This window comes from Saccostrea echinata, unplaced genomic scaffold (genome assembly GCF_033153115.1).
Source record: "Saccostrea echinata isolate AGI-Se365-2 ecotype Australia unplaced genomic scaffold, CSIRO_AGI_Sech_v1 ptg000003l, whole genome shotgun sequence".
NCBI classification, from domain to species: Eukaryota; Metazoa; Mollusca; class Bivalvia; order Ostreida; family Ostreidae; genus Saccostrea; species Saccostrea echinata.
The window spans coordinates 4,982,501-5,008,924 of NW_026889752.1; the positions used below are offsets into that span (position 1 = coordinate 4,982,501).

Here is a 26,424-nt window from a genome sequence, read left to right on the forward strand (position 1 = left end):
TATGATATGGTGTCATATGTTTGTTTTTTTTTTTCAACCACAAATTAAATCCCCTCAAATCATGAAAATTTAAACCAGTGAAAATAACCAATTTTGCATTAATTGAGAAACTTGCATGTATTTGAAAGCTTCCTGAAATACCAGTAGTGTAGATTCAAGTTTGTTCAATTCATGGACCCTAGGGGTAGGGTAGGGCCACAGAAGAGGATCAAAGTTTACATGGAATGACAGAAACATGATTTAAATTAGTCATATTTATTATATCCATGTCCTTACCAAATTTCTGTTGCACTTTTCTCAGCAACTACTCATCGAAGGTGCTTAATATTTTAGCACGCTCTCTGTTTAGGCATGCCATATGGTAGGATGTATTTTTGTAGGAATCCCATGTTAACTTCCTGTTTATCCCTCCATCTGTCCGTACTAAATTTCCATCACAGTTTTCTCAACAACTGTTAAGGATGATGCTTGAAAGTTTAGCACACTTTTAAATTGTTTAGGCATGCCATATGGTGGGATTCATTTTTGTATGAATTTGACGTCAACTTCCTGTTTACCCCTGTGCTTGTCCGTACCAAATTCAAATCAGTGCGGGAATTATAATTACTAGTGAGCATTAGCTCGATCACAGACTTCTTGTTTTCTATTTGATAGGAATGTCTTTTCATTTAATTAGCTAAAATACTTATTTAGTTCTTCACAAATATTCTAAGAATGTTCTTTTTTTTATAATATGTGTAACCATTACTGTTTCTTGAGTCAACATTTTTTTAATTTATTTTATTGGTATTTATTTCTACTAGAAGCAGCTACTAGGGAAGATTTAATGAAGGAAGATGAGGAAGTGGAGAAAAAGCTGAAGAACAAGGAGGACAAGGTGAAGAAAGGACAAGGTTATTACATTATGTATCTCACAGTATTTTTACAAAGCCCTCTCAAATCCTGATTTATATAGTTTTTTTGTAAAACTTAAGAATGAATTCTTATTTAGTTCTTGATCCTTAAATATAAATGAAGAAGGTAACAATTTTTACAGGGCACAGTGACTTGCAGTGTGTGTCATGTAACATTATTACAACATCTATATCATGGGTCCATAATTTTGAGTAAGTCATTCATCAACCACTTTATCTGTACTGGAAACCATTTCTGAGAGGGATGAAGTTATGGAAGATAATGAGCCAGAGGGTGGAACGGAAGAGAAAGGGAAAGAAATAAAGAAAAAGGCAGAATGAAAAAGGACTAGGTAATTATTATCACAATACCCCCCCCCCCCCCCCTTCCCCATCAATGTATTTCTTCAAGTCAACAAAATTACCGTGTACTTATCTTATTCTTTCATAAATATTTTGAGAAAAAATATCAAAACATCAACTTTGACTGGATGTAGTGACTTGCATGTGTGTAATTAGCTATGGTCGATACAATGACCTTGTCAGCAAAAACAATCTTTCATTACATGTAAGTCGAATGCGGACTGATGTTTTTAATACTAATTGTTTGGCCATTATTTACACATTGAATTGTCTGTTTACACATTGAATTGTCTACAGACTTTTCCGTTTTCCCGATCATGACAAGGAGCAAATGTGAATGATTGGCAGAGGATGTTTACTCCTATATTGCACCTGATCCCACCTCTGATGTTTTTAGTGGTCCGTGTTTGCTCCTGATTTGTATTTTTTTATGGACTCTTGAGCTTCGTTATCTCCATAATTATATGATTGTACAGTGAAAACTGTCTAATCTGACACCTGTGCAATCCGTCACACTGTAAATTCCAACGTTAAATTTCATTCCCATTTTACTTTTTTCCATGTTTTTTTACACTGATCAATACGACGCCCTATCTATTCCGACAAAAAATATGTCTCCCAGTGCATGTCGGATTACACAGGTTTCACTGTATGATTAAGTGGTATTTGAGTACTCTTTACTGGAACCTAGGAACATCTTTATTTTTTTTTTACTTTGTGTCATCTAGTTTAAGATAATGAGATTGGACTGTATATAGGTAATTCATCATGAAAAATGTTACATGTTACATGACTATGCCCTGACTTTACCTTAGGCTGAAAATGTCGATCAAGACACATTTCTAGTCTTCTTTGCAAGTACTTGTAAATCTGTTCAGTCATGTTTTTTTTTTTCTTTCGTGTGAATCAAGCTGCACACTTTGAAACTTTGAATCATAACCTTGTTAATTGATGCCTGTTATAGGGGAAACGTTTTTTCTTGACCAGGCTTTAATAGCAGCAAGAAATATAGGTGAATTTGAGGTCATGGAAATATTTTAGGTAATAACAAAAGTATGTATTTCACATTCTAGTACCAAAACGTTTCTGTCGAAGTCAAGCAGGTACATGAAAACGAATAAGTTACTAACCACTCTTTTCTCAGATAAATCACGAAAAAGGTTCAGTATGCCAAGATTTTCATGAATCTGGTAAAATCCGAAACTTGACAAATTGAGTTTTTGTCAGTTTAGTAGTTTATCAAATTGGATTTTTTTTTTTACAGAACTTGCAATAGAAGAAAAAGTTGAGGAAGTGAAGAGGAAGAAATTGAAGATGAAAAGAAGAGCTCTGGGAGGAAAAAAGTGAGCATAGTGCAGTTATTTCTATCATTTTACATTTTATTGCTGCCTTTTCAGATGCCGTCTGAATCATAAACCTTATCTACTGATAAAGATGATGGGCAAACAAGGCAAGTAAATGCCTATTGTGTGACAAAAAAGATGTAAAAAGTTAAATCTTAATCATGTCAAAATTTTCTTTGATACTTCATGTAACATTATTGTATACCTTATGTAAAATCTTTGCAATTTGCTACAATCTTATAACGATTAATATTATTGATCTATAAAATAGCAGATACACACCAAAAGAGGGCAAAAATGGTCATTTTTTCCTCCTATATCATACTTTTTAAATATGAGTAGGTCTTCACTCCATATTTTGGTAAGATTATACTCGAAGCATATTTAAAACTTTTCCTATTTCGTTTGACAAAAACATGGTGAAATGACCAACTCTTCTAAAAATAGACTTTTATGTCACAACTAGTGATGGGAATTGGTAAGAATTTCATAATCGATGATCAGGCTACTGTAACTAACTAATAATCAATTATAATCGGACATTTACAAAGTCTGTCAATTTTAGTTTATTAAATGGTAAGAATGGTTGAATAACTACTTTCTGTGGTGGTCCAGCTGTAGTTGGAATAACTGTGTCTCGGAACAACCCCTAGTCCTTAGGACAATATCATTTTAACGACAGAATGTTCTATCTAGTCAAGCTGGTTCTACGCTCATTTTGTAGAATCCAAAGTACGTCCATACCCAGGAATGAGCGTTGTTACCCGGGTATGAATACAATGTCTCTTTGTCTGTGCCATTACGATATGCATATAAGTTAATAGAAAAGTTGCGGCTGGAATATTTGGCTTAAAAACTATTACGCTTTTAAAATAAAATAAATAACCCGATTAATCAGAATAAAAAATTTGTAATCGAGTGCTTGGATTATGCCAGCAATCGACTGATTTTCGATTATAATCAATGATTGGAACACCACTAGTCACAACAACATTCATATCATGGTTTGACATTAACTTTTATGAGTACTAGATCAGTCGTGCTACTTCCCATAATTTTTACTAGCTCTGACCACAAATTCACTAGCCCTGACCAAACTTGAAAATTTTCTATTTATAACCTCCTATTATAATGGGAAAAAAGTTTTGAAACCATACTACAGTGTATCTCTCGCATGTGTTCATGTATACATTTTGACAGACTGTTGAGCCCATAGGTAGCAGCCCAATGAGTGAACATGCGAATGTTATAAGCTTTAAAGAACATTAATTCAAGGAACTTAAATAAAATTATTACCGTAAATATACATGTATATAAATTAAAAACTATAATATTCAATGAATATTTATACCAAATGATACTGAACAAAGCTGAGGTTTCGATTGTGACTTGTCTATTACAGCCGGTCTAAAAAAAATAGCAATTGTGTCATGCAGGAAAGTTTTCTTTTTCAGAGCAATGGCTGTGTTTGCAATCTGAAAATTAAGAAAATTTCTTTAAAAAGTTTTTAGTCAGAGCACTTATTTGAAAGACTGAAATGAGAGTTAACATTTATTTCATCCACACAACCAGTCGGGCAAGTTATTGAACATTTAACGTGACGGACCATGCATTTACTAGACTGGGTCAGTTGGACGTGCCTTAGTGTCAAACCCTGCATATCTTTCAGAAATATATTTGAAATCCATTTAGTCAAGAGCCACATTTTTAAACGTGATTTACATATGTAAATGCCCATTTTTGTCATGAGCTACATGTATGTAGTTTAGTGGTTAGCATGTTAGTCTCTTAGAAAAAAAACTGATATTCAGGATTTAATTTCATTGCTTGGGTTTCAACCCCTAGAATACCACTTTTTTTTTTTTATCATAGAATGATTTTTGCTTAAAGAATTTTCCACAGAAAAGTTTTGTTTGTAATATAATGTTATACCTTTCAATAAGAAGAACTTTACTCTAAATACTAAACTCAGTATTTGAATATGACTTTTATACATTTGAAGCTATAGGCTTTTTGCATACCTTGTTCACCCATCTCCTTATGCACATTATGAAACATGTAAAACTAATTATTACATATTACTGTTACTTGGTAGACTTTTAGTGTAATTAAAATTAGATCTTTCATTTTACTCCATTTATTAATATATGTTACTAATGAGAGACAGATAAATATACAGGAAAAGCTAAATGAATCTAATTTGTGTAGCTTGTTGAATGTTTTCATTTATAATATTCTTATAAGTGACTTGCTTGGATACATGTTTTCATTTTGAAAAAATCCTTATTTGTCTAGATGCATGTATTCTGTTGTGAGTACTTATATAGTACGTCCTAACTATAAAGATTCCATCCTTTTGATATGTAAATTATAGAACAAGATGAGATTAAAGTTTGGCACTTTAAACTGGAAAGCTTGATAGGAAACCAAAGACAAGGACAAAAGAAAAGGATAACCCAAAATTTCAGAAAGTGTTTGTTAAGTTGTGAATATACTTTTCGCTGTGTATTCTTTTTAGTGCCTTTGTCGGAAAGCAATGTCCGCTAATTCAAGTACAATGCTAAATGTCTTGCACAAATACACATAAAAAAGAACATTAACAAATGCTCTAAATCAAATCTCCGCTAACTTGCTCAATAATCAACTTCTGCCAAATATCGTACATGCTAAATATTATACATTTACAGTAATTCAAAAGGCTAACAAGTTCTAAAGGATAATCATTTAATACAAATCAAACACACAAAATGTTAACTAGCTGTTTTAGGAATTTTAATTTTAAAATTTATTCTTGTCCTTTTGCTTTTAAAGAAGTGTTGTTGTGTCTTAATTAAGATTGGAAACTTGATCACTGATATATTTTTATTTCATTTTTATGTAAAAGCTTTAATGGTTCTATTATATAATTATGTATTTCAGTTCCATTTGTAAGATGTGTGGACAAAAGAAAAACAGCCATAGAGTGCCAATGTGGAGTGGAATAAGTCAGTATGACTTAAACATGGTCAATTGAAGTGTTTGAATGCCCCTCCAGAAAGCAGAACAATCTTTGAATTTGCAGGAAAGAGTATAAAATTTGCTGTTAAAATATCATAACAGCTAGACAAAGATTAAATAACAACTACATGTACATCTAAAGAATTCTTTTGTCATAATAGTGATTCATGTGCTAGTACATGTGACAAGTGCTATAACGACCTAATATAAGTGTGTTTTAGGAGCATGTTGACTCTATTGTAAATGTATTGACTCCTTATATGACCTCATTTATATATAACATTATATGAATGGTAGTGTAGCGACTTGAAATGTGTATTAGTAGTATAGCTCGTTATGTGTGGTAATTTTGTTATTTGTTTTACATGTATGATAGTACATATAGTATGGTGACTCATGTGTTGGGAATTAATGTATAATTTTATGTGTGTTACTGGTTTAATTCATAATGTGTGTAAATATTGTTTTTTGTAATATATATTAGTAGTGTAGTGACTCGACATGTGTGTAAGTAGTGTAGTGACTCGACATGTGTGTTATGAGTGTAGCTTATGATGTGTGGTTATTTTGTGTACGTATGTAGTATGGTGACTCATGTGTTAGGAATGTATAATTTTATGTATGTTACTGATATGCCTCATCGTGTGATTTAAAATGGTTATTTGTAATGTATATATTAGTAGTAAAGTGACTCGACATGTGTATTAGTAGTGAAGTGACTCGACTCGACAAATTTTGTTATTTGTTATGTGAGTCGTACATGTAGTATGGTGACTCATGTGTTGGGAATGTATAATTTTATGTGTGTTACTTGTATTGCTCATCGTGTGATTTAAAATTGTTATTTGTAACGTATATATCAGTAGTGTAGTGACTCAACATGTGTGTAAGTAGTGTAGTGTCTTGACATGCGTGTAAGTAGTGTAGTTACTTGACATGTGTGTTAGTTCTGTAGTGACTCGACATGTGTGTTAGTAGTGTAGCTTATTATGTGTGGTACTTTTGTTATTTGTTATGTGAGTTGTACATGTAGTATGGTGACTCATGTGTTGGGAATGTATAATTTTATGTGTGTTACTTGTATAACTCATTGTGTGTGTTTTAATATAGTTATTTGTAGTGTATATATTAGTATTGTAGTGACTCCACAAGTATGTTAGTGTGTAGTGACATGACATGTGTGTTAGTAGTGTAGTGACTCGACATGTGTGTTTGAAGTGTAGCTTATTATATGTGGTATTTTTGTTATTTGTTATGATTGTTGTATATGTAGTATGGCAACTCATGTGTTGGAAAAGTATATTTTAATTTGATGTGTGTTACTGGTATAGCTCATTGTGTGTTTTAATAATTTTTTTTGTAATGTATATTTTATTCGTATAGTGACTCGACATGTGTGTTAGTAGTGTAGTGACTCGACATGTGTGTTAATAGTGTAGTGACTCGACATGTGTGTTAGTAGTGTAGCTTATTATGTGTGGTAATTTTGTTATTTGTTATGTGTGTTGTACATGTAGTATGGTGACTCATGTGTTGGGAATGTATTATTATATTCTTGCTCCAAAAGATACTGTTTTACCCTTGTCTGTCTAGCTGTGTGTGTGTCTGTCTGACTGTCCATAACAAATTTTTGGTCACAGTTTTCTCAGCAACTACTCATTGCAGATGCTTGAAATTTTAGCATACTCTTTGTTTAGGCTTGGTTGGAATCATTTTCATACAAATCTGATGTCAACTTCCTGTTTATCCATGTGTCTGTCCATACCACACATAACACATTTTCGTCGCAGTTTTCTAAGCAACTACTTATTGCTTGAAATTTTAGCACACTCATTGCTGAGGCATGTCATATGGTGGGATTGATTTTTGTATGAATTTGATGCCAACTTCCTTTTTATCTGTGCGTCTGTCCATACCATACATAACGAATTTTTTTCGCAGTTTTTTCAGCAATTACTCTGAGCAGATGCTTGAAATTTTAGCACATTCTTTATTTTGGCATGCCATATCGTGGGATTTATTTTTGTACAAGTCTGATGTCAACTTCCTGTTTATCTGTGTGTCTGTCTATACCATATATAACAAATATTTGTTGCAGTTTCTCATCAACTACTTATTGCAGATGCATGAAAGTTTACACACTCTTTGTTTAGGCATGCCATATGATGGGATTCATTTCTGAATTTGATGTCAACTTCCTGTTTAACTGTGCGTCTGTCTGTATAATATGGAACAAATTTTTGTCAAAGTTTTCTCAGCAATAACTCATTGCAGATGCTTGAAATTTTAGCACACTCTTTGTTGACGCATAATTGTCATATGGTGGGATTCATTTTTGTATGAATCTGATGTCAACTTCCTGTTTATTCATGCATCTGTCCATAGTTGAACTTGTGAATATACACATGATGTGTATATTCAAATCACAGCGGAGGTATTACCAGTGAGCATTGGCTCACAGACTTCTTGTTTTATGTGTGTTACTGGTATAGCTCATCATGTGATTTAATGTTGTTATTTGTAATGTATATATTAGAAGTGTAGTGACTCGACATGTGTGTTAGTAGTGTAGTGACTCGACATGTGTGTTTGTAGTGTAGCTTTTTATGTGTGGTAATTTTGTTATTTGTTATGTGTGTTGTACATGTAGTATGTTGACTCATTACGTGTTGGGAATATGTGATTTTATGTGTGTTATTGGTAAAGCTCCTCATGTGTTCTTATATTGTTATTTGTAATATACAGTGAAACTTGTCTTATTCGGATGTTGTGTACTCCAAAAACTTGACTTATACAATGTTAACTTTAAGTCACCTGCAGTAGACTCAATTGTTTTAAGGTATTCAATGTATAACGAAGGGGTTTTGAACAATTTTGAATCGTTTTAAACTAGTTGAAAATACATTGCTAGATAACGATGAAAGTGAAATGAACCAAATTCACATGACTGATAACACATAAGAAGCTGATCATTTTGCACCTGAAAAATTTTGAAGAGTTATCTGCCCTTGATGAAAAGAAGAAAATTTTAATTTTGTCAAAGTATCTGTGGTGAATGATTTATTTTATTTCATATTTTAATAAAAAGGGTGCTTATGCATATTTTCACCAAGAGATTTGTATGAAATTCAGATTACTTTTTACAATATCTTAATAAAATATGCGTTGATCATAGACGTTAATGCAAAATTTAAGGTGCAATTAATTTGACAATAATTAGAATTCAGTAAATTCCTTTGGTGGAGTATGTTTATTTCATTACATCTTGAAAATGCTACCATGATTAATTATTTCGGACCATTCATTTATTAGGTACAAAATATGGTCGTTACACATTGAATACCTTAAATGTTGTCTAATCCGGAATGTCGTCTAATCCAGCGAATTTCTCGACATGTGTGTAAGTAGTGTAGTGACTCGACATGTGTGTAAGTAGTGTAGTGACTCGGCATGTGTTTTATGAGTGTAGCTTATGATGTGTGGTAATTTTGTTATTTGTTATGTGAGTTGTACATGTAGTATGGTGACTGGTGTGTCGGGATTGTATAATATTAAATGTGTTACTTGTATAACTCATTGCGCGATTTAAAACTGTTATTTGTAAGGTGTATACAGGTAACTCTTGATACCTCGAAGTCCGCGGGACTGAGGAAAAATTTCGAGAGATCAAGAGTTCGAGTTTTCAAGAGTTCGGAATTATCCGGGTTTGTTGACAGGTTTCAAAATTAGTCTTACCGGATGTAATCATTTTCATGCAGTGCTAACCTCTTACATGTGGTTTTTTTAAAACAACGATATTTTTTCGTAATTTAGATGAATATTTCATTAAACTGAGTAAAGCAAAAAATGTATATCGTCATTTCATATATATTTATTTATTCTTTGTAATACGGACATCATACTACACATTCGTAACAAAAAAACATTTTACAGCGTCGTACATAGCATTGACTATTCCAAACATGATCATTGAACGCAGTTCTGTATTTGTCTAATAATACTCGTCGTATTGACATTGAGGCTGTTTCTGCTTTTTCATAATTTGTTTAACACTGACACGAAATAAAAACCAAATTAGTATTTCGTCTTTTAACCGACTACTACTTTTCACTACACTGCATCTCTAATTTATCGTAAGACAGTCGTTGATAAATATTTAAATAGCATATAGGCTAAATATGATTAATTATAAACCAATTATCACCTCGCAGCAGGAGAGACGCATGCGTGAGTTTGGAGAAACACCGCTTCATTTCAGAGAGAAAAAAAATCAAGATTTCATCCAAAAAAGTGCATTAATACAGTCAGGACTTACGTAAAGAAGGTATTTAAGGTGTTTACAAACAGTATAGAGCAGTTAAATGCCGAAATATCGTGTATTATTTTAGTATTTCTGATCTAAAATTGAACAATTCGGTGAACAATAAAAGGCACGAAGACACGATTACCATTCCGTCCTATAAATAGCACAGGTGTGAACAGTATAAACAAACATGGCGTCGGACACGTCGAACATTATTGGTGAATATAGGTCGGTACTATATGGCGATACACTACAAGAGCAAAATGAAAGTGGAGAAGTCACTATAGAAAAGTTGTACAACCTGATGAAATCCATGGGGAATACTATGAACCTAAGATTTAATCAAATAAACACAAATTTTGAACAAAAAACTTCGAACATAGAAAGTAAACTACAAAGAGTTTATGAAATGTTCGAAAAATTCATGAGTTTATCGGCAAAAGTACAGAACATAGAAGGGGAACTCCATGAAATGAACAAAACATCCAATGATTTCCAAGAAAGTCTCCAAGGGTTAAGCAATATATTTGATGGATGTTCAAAATTTATCAAAGACCCTAAATTATAGAATATACAAAGACGAACTAAAATTTGAAAAATATTTAGAAATTCTATCACGAAAAGAAGCCATAAATTTCTGCAAATTCCGTACTTGTAATCATTATTTGCCAATTGAAACTGGACGTTGGTTAAATGAACCAAGAGAGATTAGACTATGTAAGAAATGTCAATTAAATGAAATAGGAGATGAATTCCATTACATATTAAATTGTACGGCAATGACACGTGAAAGAAATAAATGTTTAACACAAAAACAATTACGATTTAAAAATTACAATTACATTTAGAGAAATAATGAATTCAGATAAACAGTCATTTTTAAGAAAACTGTGTATATTTATTAAAAAAATTACTAAAACGTGCTCCCCAAACTAGTAAAGACCTAAACCTATAATTGTACTACAGGATTTGTCTATCCTCATACTCACGCATGCCATATATGTGTTTTTATTTTTCATCATTGTAGTTTACATTTATATCTCTCTATACAATTGTAAAATTGTGAAGAGATCAATAAATTCAGTTCAGTTCAGTTCGTTCCTCAAGACCCGTGACTTCTGCCTGGGGCCATTTGAATGTCCAGGTAAAGGTGCTAATTATATAACCTTGTACACACATAGCCACTTCGAGGTATCGAGGGTAAATTCCAATAGAATATGCATAACGGGACCGCATTTTGACTTCGAGGGATCAAGGGTTTCGAGAGATCAAGAGTTCGAGAAATCAAGAGTAAATTTGGTTAGTTATATAGGGGAAAAATTCGGGACAGGACACTCACTTCGAGCGATCAAGAACTTCGAGAGATCGAAGTTCGAGCCATCAAGAGTTACCTGTATTAGAAGTGTAGTGACTCGATATGTGTGTAAGTAGTGTAGTGACTCAACATGTGTGTAAGTAGTGTAGTGACTCGGCATGTGTTTTATGAGTGTAGCTTATGATGTGTGGTAATTTTGTTATTTGTTATGTGAGTTGTACATGTAGTATGGTGACTGGTGTGTCGGGATTGTATAATTTTAAATGTGTTACTTGTATAACTCATCGTGCGATTTAAAACTGTTATTTGTAAGTTATATATTAGAAGTGTAGTGACTCGACATGTGTGTAAGTAGTGTAGTGACTCGACATGTGTGTTAGTAGTGTAGTGAATCAACATGTGTGTTAGTAGTGTAGCTTATTATGTGTGGTAATTTTGTTATTTGTTATGTGAGTCGTACATGTAGTATGGTGACTCATGTGTTGGGAATGTATAATTTTATGTGTGTTACTTGTATTGCTCATCGTGTGATTTAAAATTGTTATTTGTAAGGTATATATCAGTAGTGTAGTGACTCAACATGTGTGTAAGTAGTGTAGTGTCTTGACATGTGTGTAAGTAGTGTAGTTACTTGACATGTGTGTTAGTTCTGTAGTGACTCGACATGTGTGTTAGTAGTGTAGCTTATTATGTGTGGTACTTTTGTTATTTGTTATGTGAGTTGTACATGTAGTATGGTGACTCATGTGTTGGGAATGTATAATTTTATGTGTGTTACTGGTATAGCTCATTGTGTGTTTTAATATTGTTACATGTATTTGTAATACATATTTTGTATTGTTATTTTGATTTGTTTGTTGTACATGTAGCATGGGATTCATTTTGTGTTGGGAATGTAGAATTTTACCTGCGGTAGTGTACATGTAGCTCATTTTGTGTGCTAATATTGTTATTTTTATGTGTAATAGTCATGTAGTGACTCAATATGTGTGTAAGTAGTGTAGCTCATTATGTGTTTTCATGTTGAGTTAGTTTAGAAGAGTGTTGACTTACTGTGTAAGTTAGAGTAGCCTCTTGCTATGTGTGAGCATAATATAAAAAGACACTTTTTTATGATGTGTATATAATTATTAAAACATTGCTAAATATAATATTATATCAACCTCTATTGATAAACTTGCATGTGTTTGAATTTCTAATGTAATGTAAGCTACATGAATAGATCATATTTTGACTGAATTTTGAATGAGCACAATTTGTGATGATTTTTATTTTTGAAATAAACAGAAATTTAATTTTCTTTGTATATGTTTATTTTTTCGTTAGATTGCAGAATAAAACTACATAACTTTTGCAGTATTAAATATCTAGAAATGCTTTTCATGACCAGAACGGTGGATACTTATACAGTTAAAATATACCACTGAGGGAGTTAGCAAGATTCCAGTTCCCCAAGGCCAAGACTATTTCCCGAGGCGAAGCCGAGGGAAATAGTCCTGGTCGAGAGGAACTGAAATCTTGCTAACTCCCGCAATGATATACTTTTAACTGTTTTATTATACTGATAAAAACTTAAAATTTAGAGTTAGAGGATTCAGATAGCATGATTTCATAGCAGGGATTAGCTCACTAACTAACTAACACACGGGGATTAGTCCATTCACATATCATACCAATGTAAAAGTAAAATCTAGAGGATTACGGATAACCGGGAATTAGCTTTCGAAGCAGGGATTAGCTCACTTGACTAACGCACGGGGACTAATCCATTCATTACGATTTCTAGGGAATTAGTCACATCTAACGATCTAATGTTCTATAGGGAAAAAATCAGTAGAGATATGATAAAAGTATATAGCATGTTATTCTGCTTGGGAGAAGGATTTCAGGGGAAGATCAAATTGGGTAAGAATTATAGACCAATGAAAACTGATGTACAATGTATATAAAAGCAGATAAATGTTTGTCGGTGGTATGCTGTAAATTTTAAATGATAAAAGCTTGACTTCAACTGTAGGAAATTCTCGAATGGGACAAAAATACACACAATCAATCAATCAGCTGTAGGAAATATCCCTACTAAAATATCATGGTAAAGTTAGATCAAAATAACGGTAGTGGTTTTATAATGCACATTATTGTGAAACCTAAAAGACATCTTAAAAGAAACGGGGCGTATAAGGCGGGGACAATCACCCGCTCTGAGATAATAAATTTCTCAATCTTTAAAGTTCATGGAAAAGTTATATTTTTCTAAAATAAAGTTTTCAGGAATGGCATTTTCAACATATTTGATTCATTTATCTTATTAAATGGCATTGGTTGATGATTTGTTTTAAAGTTGTAAGTAAAGCATATTTAGTGGAAAACTGGTTTTTTGGAGCCACACAAAATGATTTTTGAAAATGAATGGGACAAGTTCCCTTTCTACATTAACCTTTAAATGACCGAAAAGTAAATGTAAAATTAACTTAAAGTTTTAAAAAATGGAGTCTGAGCCCATTCCATTTGAAAATCGAACATTATAGAAAAAAAAAACGCTTCAACAACCTCTAAAAAAACTCTTTTATTTTAATCACACTGAAACACATCAATGACAAGAAGACTTCGTGGCGAAAAATAAATTATTTATCAATAAGTTATTCAGTAAAATAAAGGAAGCTAATGTGTGAAAGATGATATTGACAATACATTTTTTTTTTTTTTGAAAAATGTAACTTTTCAAGAACTTTCAAAATTGAGAATCGTGTTTTTTCAGGCTGGGAGATTGTCCTTGCTCTGTACCAGGGACCTTTACAGCGAATATAGGTTTTAAAACATATCATATATAATGTATCCATTTAATAATTGAAAGGGGATTATGCTTTAGAGGTTATTGACTCACACAGCACAGATTCTATAATTGGTTTTCCAAATTGAACATAGATTACCCTCTCCCCCCAAATAAGGAATAGAACAGGAAGTCACAGTCACGGTCTAGCCTTGATATTAAACCGGGAAATACTACGATCTGAAGCACGCAGTATCGAAGGGGTACAGGGATGCCCCCTAGTGTTTTTTTTACTCTCCCGAGAAAATAACTGTTGTTAATGTACATAGGAAATTTTAATATAAGTCGTGTTGTCATTTTTTCTTCCTTTTTGCTGCTTAAAAATCGATTTTTAACGCGGGAGTGGGGGGACTCCAAAACAGTTTGACAAGCAGGAAAAAAACCTAAACCTATTGTCTAAACTCGAAAATCTTTTCTACATTCGGGCCACAAAAAAGAGAGAGAAACCCCAACCATTTGAACATGGGTAGGAAAACGAGATTATATATATATATATATTTCTTTTTGTCCTTGGTCTTCTTGTTGGATATCACCAATCCTTCACTTTGAAGCGGTGTTCCACGTTTTCGCATATTGATAATATCTTTCCGCAAAAAATGAGTCACAATTTCTCGAATATTTTTTTTAATTACGATTCCGCATAAAAAAGGGGTAAAATGTATTACGATTCCGCAAATATGTTATCTGGATCCTGGTACATAGATAAAATAAAAATTACACAACAGATTAAGATACAAACAGGAGTAGCTGAATAGATTGCTCCCATGCATGTAATTGTTTTTTTTTTCTTAAATTTCATTAGAACGCCCTTCTTGTCTCTCTGAGCTGAGTCGAGTTTTCTACCAATTGGTCGAACTGGATTAAAAAAAAAATCACGGAAATAAGTTTACGGAGGGCTTCTGAAATAATACACACCGATCGATGCCTTAACTACATGTAGCACATGTATAATTCTTGTATGACTTTTTAAATAACTTTAAATAACTTAATAAGTCATACCAGATTATGTTCAGTTTGAGACTAAATGAAAAATTGTTACAATTTTCTTAATTTAATTGCAATGCATGTTTCTAACACCGACTATACTACTACGTATAGAACCATGTAAAAATAAAGTGGGTCAATTCTCTTCACTTTGTTGGACTTTCATTTAAATGTACATGTAATTATAAATATATTTCGTGGGGGACTTAAAGGTGGAGTAAGGGTGAGATTAAACACTTTTACCAACAAGCAGTTTTCCTTCACATGCATATATGTATATAACGTCCTTACTTATAAGGGGTCGTGTTTCCTGAAATGGAGTGTGTATCGAAATTCATAATTTTGTTTCTTTATTAACTCTGAATAAGATGGAAGGCTTCAAAGACCCCTGACCGTCCTGCAAGTTTCGATATTGAGAAAATAAAAAGCTATTTATAAAACGAGCATTAAAGTGTAAAGAATAAAACAAGAGATTACAATTAAATTTGTCCACGGCTCTCCGAAAGGTTCCGGATTTTTTTTTACTATTAAGTAGGGTCATAAGTATGTTTTAGGCGCAGTCTTAAGACCTGCCTAGGTACTACTTAAATTTGTCTTAAACCGTAACATAAAATGAACTTAGCTAGGTCTTAGCTAAGTCAAACTTACGTTCAAAATATTTTATGAATCATCATAATTTTCATATTTATTTATATATATATACATGTATTTCTAAAAAATGATTTAGTTGCGTTTTTAAGTACACATAGGTTAAAGTTGACGTCCTTACCTATCGGTTTTAGCTAGGTTAGATTAGATTTCGTATTAAAAATATTCTGTTTAAATTAGTCTGAATATTTGAAAATAAATATTGCACGGACACAAAATAGTGGTTCACTGTAAATGCATGAATATTGTTTATCACTAGAGACTGCAATGTTTGTCGTTATTCTTTTGTTTTGACAAAGGTTCACTTGCTTTCAAATTGTCACTTTCGCAGACATTGCACGATAACCGAACGTCTATGTACTTGAAATTGAAACTCTTAATAAAACAATAGGGACATATTAAATTCTTTTTACTCCGATGAATCAGCCCATATCAGCAGGCAAAGACTGCAGACGTTTTATGATATACTTATTTACAATTCTAATCAAGGATGGAAAAGAAGATAATTTTTCGTATACCTCCTACATCTCTCTCTCTCTCTCTCTCTTATATTAGTGAACTCTGTCTGAATCCACGCTTGTTGCATTCTACGTTTAATCTAATTTAAGCAGACACTCTTTATTAGTTTTCTAGTAAGCACCCTTTAATTCAACGACAATTTTTCTGTGTTTTTTTTTTTTTATATAAATCTATATCATCTCATTTTTGAATATAAAAATCCATGATTACTGTGTACAATTAACTTACAATGCTTAGTGTTTTTAACCTAGGTCCCACTAACATTCAATCGTATCCCAAAAATAAAATTTTGCCTTTACATGAATGTCATTTAGAGAGTGAAATTGGAATCAGTGATCAATATCACCCCCCTCCCCCTTCCCCCGACGAAAAAATAAAATTCTTATATATACCAATATTAAAAAGAGAAAATTATTTTCTTTAATGTATACTATGATTAGATGAATGTTTTGACGTCGAAAGTCAACCTTTGAATAGTTCTAAATATGTGTTTAAAGAAGTTAAAACATGCTTAAGTCACCTCTACCGCCTGCCTAAGTTTTGCTAAGATTGTCAAATCTTAGCACGCTTCTAGTTATGGTCTTAAGTTTTAAGACTGTACTTAAGTCCTACTTTAGCATGGTCTTGGACTTAAGTACATTTATGTCACGACCCCCTGAACCGTAATCATGCTGAAAAATTCATTTAATCAAAACAGATTATGGGCAGAGCAAAAATAGACCTCTGAAAACAGATCAGGTGCCATGGAGGAGTAAGCAACTCCTACCGATTGACTGGTGTTGCATATTATTTGTTCCGCCTCGTTTAAAGATCGGGGGGGGGGGGGGGGGCTAATACGATAACTTTTTAAAGAAAAGGTCCAGCGCGTATAAGAAAAGGTCTGCTTACATTTAAAGGTCCAGGTAGTGCAAAATGCTACCTGCATAAACCTTGACAATCACATAAATTTTCAGAGAATGGGTTTATATCATTTGAAAAAAGAATTGTTTACCCTTGTCGTTCAATATGATCTCTAAGGCAAGACTTGCTATTCCCTGTTCAGCTGCTTTGAGTTGTGCTGCTTATGCCCCAAAAAATAAATGTAAAAAGTGTCACATTTATGGTGCTATTGTTTGTTTGTTTGTTTTTTTTTTACCAGCGTTTGCTTCGATTAAAGGTGTTAAATCTGCCTGTGTGTTCAGGTAATAAAACAAGGGGGGGGGGGGGCGGTGAAGTAATCATACGTCTACCTGCAGGTAGGTAGCAATGGCAATGTAATGGCCATGTATTTGCCTTATATCAATTGCTCTGAATTCTTTATTTTAATAATTTATGCCAAGGAACAAATTATAGTACTATTATGATATTCATACTTTAAAATTGTAATTTATATTATTATAGTCTATTTTTAGTAGAATATTTTAAGATATTTCTTATCCCAAGTGTAGATTTCAATACGAAAATCGATTAAAAAATATACGAATGACTATTCTTCAATTTTGTTTTAACAATCGCCATTTGTTTTCAGTTTATAATTACATTTTAATTATTTACTTTTGGATAGGGTAAAATATGCATTTACCTAATGATGTATTCTATGTATATCTACTACTGAAATAAATACATTTAATGCTTAAGCTTTAAACAGGTAACTCAATGTTGAAAACATACATCAGAATGAAAGTATGGTTGAATAGATTTAATTCTTTGAAGCATGGGGGAGGAGGGAAGGGGCTATTAGTTTGCAAATATTTACTCAAGAATAGAAAATAAAGCATATTTACAGTTGGGCCCATCGAAAATAACATCAGTTGATCCTTTTTTTTTGCGTACCAAGGACTTTCTTATATGTGCAACCCCCCCCCCCCCTTTAACTGAAAATTAGTTCAATGTGTAAGCCTGTATCTGTACCTGCAGGGTTTCTGAACATTATCATTGAGATACAGACATCAGCAGAATACGATTTGGGTATCTGGATTAACCGGGTGCAACATGCTGCATACACCCCGGGCACAACATTGAATTTTCGTCAATATCTTTAAATACGAACTGTTTTATAAACAGACAATTTATGCATACATTTATACAGATAACGTGTACTTAACAGTAATATGAAAGTGGTGATAAAGCGAAGCTTTGTTCTGATATGTAGTAGTTACCCCATATAATATTGTTTGTTATGTACAGATAACCTACACTTTTATATGGCCGTAGGAACCGGGGGGCACGGGGGTGGGGGCGTGCCCGCCCCCCCCCCCCATAATTTTGCCGATATATAGATTATTATAGGAAACATAGATACTATTTGCTTGTGCCCCTCAATAAAAACGTCTGATGCCCTTTTTTATTTATTTTTTTGCTTGTCAGGAATTCTTGTGTCCTCTCAACTGTCAACTGAAAATGTATGGCTATGCCCCCCAAACTGAATTTGCTTACTACGGGGCTGTTTTAATAAAAGAAAAAAAAACCCAGCTAACTAATGGTACAATTGATCATAAACACAATGTAGCGTCAATCTTGCTCTGATCCTCGGAATTGTGTTGAGGTGTTTGATAAAACTAGAAAGTGTACAGTGGATTCATAGGTATCCATATACTTCTTAGATAATGCTTCCTTCCGTATGCATATGCTTTCCGGCGAAATATATCCATAAATTGAAATATTGATAATGTACAAAAAGGATACATTGACCCCCTTTTTATCGCCCCGAAAGCATATACCCCGTGCACAACGTAGCATACACCCCGTATGTTGGAATATACACCATGTAAAAGGTCGACCCTCTGTATTTCAGATACAGTGTATCTTTCTGTTAAAAAGTGAAAATTATGGACAGGGTTTATTGGATAGCGTAAAAACTAAAGGTTTACGTCAAAACGTGGCCAACGCACATTTATTTTTCAATACTTCCCTCGAAAATTTTACCAGATGTGAGAACAAAGCAGTCCTGTAGTTTTTTGTTTTTGGTTTTTTTTTTTTTTTTTTTTTTTTTTTTTGTATACCGTATTTAAGGAAGGCTGGTTAAGTCCTGTGCGTCACTTTCAAGCACCTGTTCGACTTCGATAAACTCGCTTGCCTGTCTGGAAGTTTTTGTATGCTTAGAAAGCATTGTCTTATAAAGTCTGAAAAAAAATTCTCGAGGAGTTTGTTTTCGACGAGTTACATGTATGTCTTCTATAATTTTCGTAATTTTGGTAATAATTAATATATAATTATTGAAATTTGATACTGGTGTGCAACCTAGAGTAAGCCCCAGGGCGAACTTAAAAACTCAATTTGATATGAAAGGTATCCCCTCTGTATTCCCAGGTATGCTTCAGTCAGAAACTTAATTAATATACATGCTATGATTTATGAATATCGCTCATTTCTGATATTTAAATAATATCAATTCATACGTAAACCTGTATGGCAAGGCCATACAGAATATGATGAGGTCATCTTTAAAAAAATGTTTGTCCTCTCCCGACCGACTGCTTCAAAATGGCTGTACTCAAACCTTTTTTAACCTCCAGGGAATGCTAATTTTCCCCTTTTATTCCCAGATTTTCTCATCTTGTCAATATGACAACCATTCAATTTTTTTCAGACCAGTGGAGAGCTACATGTATATATCTGCAGCTAGATATGACTAAAATTTTTCGATAATATTTATATAATATTTTGTATTTTATAAAACATTTATACCTCGTTCACCACTCTAAACAATTATTTATGTTATATACATGTAGTAGACTTTATCCCTAGCCCCCCCCCCCCCCCGATCTTTTATTACATAGTGCCATTGTGCACCTCGTATATTACTTTTTGATCTGTCACTTATTTCGGGTCTCTCAGAGCAAAACATGGACTTTGCCTTTATAATCATATCGGAGGCGGGGGTATCCTTTAGTGAGTTCAGTGCTCACAGTACCTCTAGTTTGTTATGTGAGTTGTACATGTTGTATGTTGACTCATGTGTTGGTAACGTATAATTTTATATGTGTAACTGGTATAACTCATTGTGTGTGATTTAATATTGTTAGTTGTAATTAATATATATTAGAAGTGTAGTGACTCGACATGTGTGTTAATTCTGTAGTTACTTGACATGTGTGTTAGTTCTGTAGTGACTCCACATGTGTGTTAGTAGTGTAGCTTATTATGTGTGGTAATTTTGTTGTTTGTTATGTGAGTTGTACATGTAGTATGGTGACTCATGTGTTGGGAATGTATAATTTTATATGTGTTTCTGGTATAGCTCATCGTGTGATTTAATATTGTTATTTTTAATGTATATTTCAGTCGTGTAGTGACTCGACATGTGTGTAAGTAGTGTAGTGACTCGACATGTGTGTTAGTAGTATAGTGACTCGACATGTGTGTTAGTAGTATAGTGACTCGACATGTGTGTTAGTAGTATAGTGACTCGACATTTGTGTTAGTAGTGTACCTTATTAATATGTGTGATGCATAAATAAACCTTCAGAAAAGCATTTATGGAGAAAGCAATACATTATATATGTAAACTTACGTTCATGTGACATCAAAAGTTTAGCCCAATAAGTAATCATTCGTGCCTTTATACGTATTATTAAAGGGTATCGCCCAGTTTCCCCATATATATACCATACAATTTGGAGTGCTGAATTTAACATGTAAAACAAATTTCAGAAATTTTAAGTGTATACCGTAAATTAAAATACCTTATTTTTCTAAGTACTCCATACATGGCTTTTGATGCTTGTTTAGTTAAATGTGTTTTGGCACTTCTGAAGAAACCACTACGAGACATGATAACACCTACATTGTAAATATTTAAATTCGTTCACAATTTCAATTGGTGCACCTCTATACAAAAATATTTTCTTTGGTATTCTTCCTCTAGAAAAATTACTATTTTAATTATTCTTGTCTGTATTTACTTGAAGCTTACCATGGTCACAATAATCAGAGAAAATATTCAAAGATCTTTGTAAATCCTCTGGATTATCAGATAATAAAACTGTGTCATCAGCATAAAAAAGTCTAAAAAGTTTAAACATTATCTGCATTTCAATTTCTAATTTTTCATCAAATCTCGTAACCCCTTCAATATGATTCTGCAATAAATAGTTTTCTAAATTGTTAATATATAAAGTAAAAAGAAATTGGGATACATTTTCCCCTTGTCTTACCCCAAGGTTACACATGACAAATTCAGAGATATTTTGATCAATATATATCTTCGATTTAATACCACTGTACATATTTTTGATAAATCTTAGACATTTACCATCTATACCACTTTTAAACACTTTGGACCACAAACCAGATCGATCGCCAAGCAGCATCAAAGGCTTGTTTAAAGTCAATAAATGCACAATAAAGTTTTTTCTTACTAAAAGAAACAAATTTACACAAAAAATCTAATATCAATGTTATCTTTTGTACCATATCCTTTTCTAAAGCCAGCTTGGGCTTCAGTAATCAATTATAATTCATCAGAAAAAGTATCCAAACGCTCACATAAAATACTGGTAAATACTTTTCCTAAACAGCTTAATAGTGTTATTGGTCTATAGCTTTCAGGAAGAGGTGGGTCTTCCTTGTTTTTATACATTGGCTTAACGATACCAATAAGCCATTCCTCAGGTACAAAACCAGTATCAAAAATCAAATTGAAAAGGTCAACATATAGTGGCAAAAAACATGATATTGTTGTACTAATATATTCGTTACAGAATTGATCATACCCTGGAGCTTTATTATTTTTCAGTTTGTTAACTGCTTGCAAGATTTCTTATGCAGAGATTTGACAATTTAAAGGGGAGTTATTATCGAAATTGACATCATTATCATCTACATCACCTTCATCATCTTTAGATTCATTTTTTTTTCTTCAAAAAATCGTACATTGCTTTGATATCAACTTCAGTTTTACATCTAGCCTTCGAACTATTTAAAATTCTCCAATATTCCTTAATATCACTTTTCTGTAAATTTTCTAATTTTGACGTTATAGATAAAGAATATTCTTTAATACATTTATCCATTGTTTTCTTGTATTCTTGTATTTCTTAAACACGAAATAGTGAAGTCATCTTAAATTACTTGAAATATATCATTAAATCAATCATTGCTCTCATATGAACTGAAGTGCCAATCAATTATTGCTCTCATCAATTGAATTAATGCGAATTATTGATGCTGGCAAACATTAGAAAAATTAAGGCGCGCATCATTTGAATTAATGAGATCAGTAATTGATTTGATGCTAGCAGCAATTAAATTCAGTCATTCTTCTCATCAGTGGAATTGAACTCGAGCCCCAACAATATGATGGCATTATTAATATTGCTGAAATATTTAAAATTTCTAACCAATTATCACATGTTTTTTTTTTTATCATTTCAATTTACATGCTTTATTTGAATATATCTTTAACACAAGTAACATAAAAAGTATGTTAATTTGGCTGGTATGGCAGAGCTTCCATATTTCCTTATATGCTCAAGCATGCACATCGTTTAGTCTCCCCCATTTATAATTTTACTTCAAATTTGTTAGTGTCACTAAGAAAATTAGATGTTCGACAATGAGTGAACAGTTCTTCTAACTGTGTTAGGAAATCAACGTAAATTGATTTAAAAAAAAATTAATACTCCTTCAGGGCATAGGATACTCTAAATCAAAGGTTGTACATATTTTATCATTGACAAAGCTATAATTATCACGAAGTTTGCATAGAAAGCCATCTTCGTATATGAATTTTCTCTTAATTTTTACTTTCATATTTATACTGAAATTCATTGTAGGAACACGATACAAAAATGTTATCACTAAAACACCCTTTTAAATTTTCTGTTTATGTACACGTTATAATGTATTTCATTAATTTATGATTGATTTATCTTCTTTAAAAAATTTTCAAATACTCTATTAATGTAGTACCGAGAAATTTCAGTCGCCCAGTATGCCTCACTAGAATAAGAACAAAAATATATCTATTCTCCAACTTCTTCTGTGAATAAAATGGCTTTGCATCGTCAAAATTCCGGAGCTTTCAGGGACTTTAGTCCTCTGCGCCATCATCTGGGCTTTGCCCTGAATCTATCAAGGGTATTGAGGCGGCTTGAGACACCCTGTCCGTTTAGAGAATGCATTTTAGCATTTTCTAGCTAAACCACATGTTTCTTGTTAGATAGCGTATTTTCAAATCATTGAAAGTCTCCCCCACCGGTCAATCTGAGCAGTAGGGTGTTAAAACACACTTTCCCAAGCGGTCAGGGAGTCTTCGCATCTTCTTAACTATACATTAGGGTATATGACTATATGTAATCTTTTAAGAATTTTCTCTTGAAAATGGTTAAAAATGGAACGGCGAAGTATTTTTATCATTATTCATTTTTTATCATGTTTTTGCATTGTATATATAGATGTTGTACCTCTGAACAGTTTATATGAAATATATATATATATATATATATATATATATATATGTTATAAATGTATCCCATGTACTATTATTTTGGGTTGGGTGAATAAACTGAACTTGCACTTGAACTTGGGCGATTATCATTGGGTATTAATGAGAATGAATTATCATTAATACAATTAATTCCACTAACTTTTTGGTTACCCAGATCACGGAATATTTACTGTTTTGAAACTATGATGAATTGACGTTCGAGTTTGTTTTTTTACTAACTGACCACACGATTCTTCACACAGGGATTTTTTGGGAAAAATTTAAAGAAAATTCGATGCTGAAAGAATGTATATTTCAAACATGCCACTACTCTAAATTTTGAAAGAACTTATAAATCGCAAGTTATCTAGCTTAATGCCGAGCAGCTAAAATTGACTGCTGATAATAGCAGTATTGCTTCGGATGCTGCTTTTTCCTTCATTATCAGCAAAAGTGACCATTTAGGTGCTTAGGGAGTAGCTTTTTTCGTAACTTTAACAAGCATTTTGAGAGTATTGCATATGCAATGCTAGCACCCTACCGGCAAATGTTATCTGGTTCTCCTAAAAAATTGAAATGCCCGTAATTCCGTCAAAACTCTTGAAAGCGGAAATTCAAACTTGATCTGTAACTTACATACCAAACATCAGTTCAATATTTGCAAGCTGTAGAAAAAGGGCGGAAAATTCAAGTGCCATGGGAAGGACTTACAGAGGGACAGACAGGCAGACAGTTGAGGAAAGAACCGTTTTTACCAGTAGGGGACTAGTTTTTAGCTTAACGAATCTTGCACAGATGTTACATGGAAAGAAAAGATACAAGACATGCTTAGGATACTGCTTGAAATACATTTTCTGAATGAGTGAGAGCATCAGATCAGTTATTCCTCTCATCAGCTGGATTTATACGCGCAACTATTCAACAAAGGAGAGCAATAATTGATTTGATGCGCTTATCAATTGAATCGAAGATAGGCCTATCAATACAGTGGCGGAAAAATTACTTAGATTGTCTTATAAAAGATTTTTTCCGTTCTTTCATTAAAAGAAAGTATCGTTCATTCCATTATTAATAATAAAAAATGAATTGATGATGTCCTTGATTATTAAAAGATATCTTCAATTATCGACTCTGAGATTAATGTTAATTAGAGTTTATGTTAGACCGGCGCTGTACATGCTGTATACATGTATATGTGAACATGGGAACAGCTCTGATAACATACATTTTTGCCGTATATCCAATCTTTTCCTTTGATCTTGTGTACTGTCTTGTACATACATACACCATTTTTACCAGTAAATAAAATAAAATAAACGGTGCAATTAAAAAATTAAACATGATCACTAGCTGTAGCGATTTTCCCGTGTGTTTATAACCTTGTAGTGAATTGACGGTTGAATTAGCTGTACTGATTTGCACGTGTGTGTTCAAAAAGTGTAAAAATGTAGTGAGATTCATGTCGAATTTCAATATACTTAAAGTAAAAGATATCAAAAATTCCTATAGATACAGAGAAATCCTAAGGTTAACCTCGGTATATTCTGGTCTTACTTTCTCTTTTTCAAGCCTCTAAATCGGTAAAGCGAGATGAAGGTAAAATTTCAAATGTAGTCAGTTGGCTGGATTTACAAACAAGGGGGGGTGTGTGTGTGTGTTTGTGTAGCCTTGAATGTACTGCAAAACCAAAACTGACCAGAATGATTCAGGCACAACCTTAATCATCAACATATGTGTCGACAATAAATTTCTTTTTAACAATATAATGCAGTCATATTTGAATATAAGACCAAACTATCCGAGTCAACAATTATGTCACTTTGGGGGCTCTCCATTAACAAATTATCAATTCAACAAATTTCTCAAAAAAAAGCTTTTACATTTTTAAAAGTAGACAGTTTTGTATGAAATATGGAGGTAACGAACAGTAATCAAGCTCAAAAGTCCACTAAATCAATGCAAATCGGAAGCAGAGGAAACACGGATCTCTAGAACCATCAGAGGTGGGATCAGGTGCAATGGAGGAATAAGTATCTCCTGTTGACCGGTCGCACCCGCCGTGTATTCCTTGTCATGTTTGGAAAAAAGGAAATTTTTTTTGAATATTGGCCTAACAATTAGTATGAAAACGCCAGTTAACAATCGACTTAATGATACATTGTCTTTGCTTAGAGGTCATTGTATCGACCATAGAACTTGCAAAATGATGACTTTAAACGAGACTCTTATCAATAGCTTGCCTCGTTTAAGATAATGTATGTGGAGCACGCTCTTGCGTATCGAATCAGTTTGGAGATATAAACTCCATATGCAGTTGATAAGAGTATATACTCCATTCTTAACGAATATTCATAAGCCCCGCCAGCAGATCGAAAACGAGGCTAAGGTCAGTAAGCAAAAGAACATCAACTATGGCGGGTGTAGGTCACGATAAACATTGCTGTGTCCCGTTTTGTAATGGTAACGGTCGTCTTCACAAAGAATTATCTTTCCACAAGATTCCAACTCGACCTGATATCAGGAAAGCCTGGATTCAAGCGATCAAACGGGATCCAGGGCCTTATTTTAATGTAATTATTTCATTCATATTATGTAAACAAACGTCTTCACATTGTGATTGCTGAGGTATATCCACCTAGATCTAATACATATAAACAATTATACTGTACACTTTCTATTTTCCTTATGGCATTATAAAATTAAAGATTACAATAAGGCACAATTGAAGTGTAGGCCTGTTTGATATCTGTACACATGTGGAAAACACTTGTATACGTAAAACGTGTAATTCTCTGTTAATAATATTGTTTACAACGAATCA

At 32.9% G+C, this 26,424-nt stretch overlaps 1 long non-coding RNA gene across 1 annotated transcript in view; it reads left to right on the plus strand.

The window, feature by feature from the left end:
- LOC133178781 (uncharacterized) overlaps positions 1–6,301 on the plus strand; it is a 16,660-nt gene extending 10,359 nt beyond the window's left edge. Inside the window, exons 3-6 of the long non-coding RNA XR_009720028.1 lie at positions 804–893; positions 1,037–1,246; positions 2,521–2,599; positions 5,519–6,301. This is a non-coding gene — a long non-coding RNA (uncharacterized LOC133178781). The remainder of the gene's footprint in view (positions 1–803; positions 894–1,036; positions 1,247–2,520; positions 2,600–5,518) is intronic.
- The last annotated feature ends 20,123 nt before the right edge of the window (positions 6,302–26,424 follow it).